This window comes from Limulus polyphemus, unplaced genomic scaffold (assembly GCF_000517525.1).
Source record: "Limulus polyphemus unplaced genomic scaffold, Limulus_polyphemus-2.1.2 Scaffold510, whole genome shotgun sequence".
In the NCBI taxonomy this organism is placed as follows: Eukaryota; Metazoa; Arthropoda; class Merostomata; order Xiphosura; family Limulidae; genus Limulus; species Limulus polyphemus.
Window position 1 is genome coordinate 502,048 of NW_013666120.1, and position 1,943 is coordinate 503,990.

Here is a 1,943-nt window from a genome sequence, read left to right on the forward strand (position 1 = left end):
GGCTGAAAGGGCGAGCATGTTTGGTGTGATGGGGATTCGAACCCGCGACCCTCAGATTGCGAGTCGAGCGCCTTAACCACCTGGCCATGCCGGGCCGAGCTGCATGGAATCTCTAATAAGTGTAATATGCAAATTATTATTAGTTGTTGTTGTTTTGAAGTTAAGCACAAAGCTACACAATGGGCTATCTGTGCTCTTCCCACCACGGGTATCGAAACCCGGTTTATAGTGTTGTAAGTCCGCAGACATGCCGCTGGGCCACTGGGGGACCAAATTATTAGTAAAATCATTTTGATTTGAAAAGTCGCTAATTTAGAGCCTCAACGAAACAGTAAAGTTTAATGACAAATAACACCCTATGCCTTATGGGGCAAACAAAATGGAGGTAAAAAACGAGCTTCGAAAAATATCGATGTAACAAAAAGTGCCATTTGCAAATAAGGAATTGCTTATTTTCTGGATCTTTGATTCTCTTGTCAACAACTCACTTTCATAAAAAAATAACCTGAGAAACGTATTTTTTAGAAAAATAAAAATGCTTATTTCTTACTTAAATTCTGTTAGCCCCAGTTTGTGTATGCCACCTGACGATGCCAGGTAAACCTGGCGAAACGATGTGAATAAAATAAACAAAAGTTTTACTAAGTTCAACCAATAAAAACTTGTGTGAATTTGAAAAAGATGGTTCTTTCTTATATTTAATTCACGTGACTAAAATTATAGGGAAATAAATGTATAAATTACTTTATATGTGGGGTGGGCATCTTTTGTAGTTACTTACGTCACTGGCTGATATCTTCGCTGTTTTAAAGAAAAAATAACGTGAATATATTCTTAGAGTATCTAAACAAACAACACATTTGCTTTAAGTTTACGATTGAAAAAAATGACTCAAATTTGTCTTTTTTTAGATCTAGATATCAACAACTTTGAATCAGGAACGTATCATAAACATAATTGTATATTATGAAATCTAAGGATAACTTGATAAGTATGTTATTTTGAAAATTGTATATTATCAAATCTAAGGATAACTTGATAAGTATGTTATTTTTGAAAATTGTATATTATCAAATCTAAGGATAACTTGATAAGTATGTTATTTTTGAAAATTGTATATTATCAAATCTAAGGATAACTTGATAAGTATGTTATTTTTGAAAAGTGTATATTATCAAATCTAAGGCTAACTTGATAAGTATGTTATTTGTTGAAAATTGTATATTATCAAATATACGGATAACTTGATAAGTATGTTATTTTTGAAAATTGTATATTATCAAATCTAAGGATAACTTGATAAGTATGTTATTTTTGAAAATTGTATATTATCAAATCTAAGGATAACTTGATAAGTATGTTATTTTTGAAAATTGTATATTATCAAATCTAAGGATAACTTGATAAGTATGTTATTTTTGAAAATTGTATATTATCAAATATACGGATACCTTGACATGTATCTTATTTTAGAGTATATCGTATTGCTAGTGACTATTATCATTTTCACAAATAAATAAAAAAGTGTTTAAAGTGTTATGCTTAAAATAGTTTCATCCCTCTATAGTTGACAGCATTTTAAAATATTTTTAAATGGTGTGTACACGCCTTCATAAAGTTAATTATGGTGTGTTTACCATTCTAAGCGTCTCCCATTTATGTTAAAAACAGTTATGTTTGATAAATAAAATTCAAAAAAACATCTTGAAACCAAACTATTCACAAATGTGGAGTTTTCATGATAAAAAGACATAATCAATAACCTTCAGAGTTATTCCCTTGTTTATCGATATATTTGTTCCCGAAATGAACAAGATTATGTGGGAAAATCCCAACTTCCACCCATTTTGAGTTGTTAAGAGCGAAATTACGTAACTTGTATTTTTATGACTGACATGAATTCTTTATTTTTTTGTCCTGTCAAAGCGCGAGTTTGTTATTAC

At 30.2% G+C, this 1,943-nt stretch overlaps 1 protein-coding gene across 1 annotated transcript in view; it reads left to right on the forward strand.

Moving 5' to 3' along the window:
* Positions 1 to 1,943, forward strand: part of LOC111085618 (papilin-like) — a gene marked incomplete at its 3' end in the record, with an annotated part of 53,224 nt that overhangs the window by 15,559 nt on the left and 35,722 nt on the right. The gene's annotated exons all lie outside the window — the stretch shown is intronic.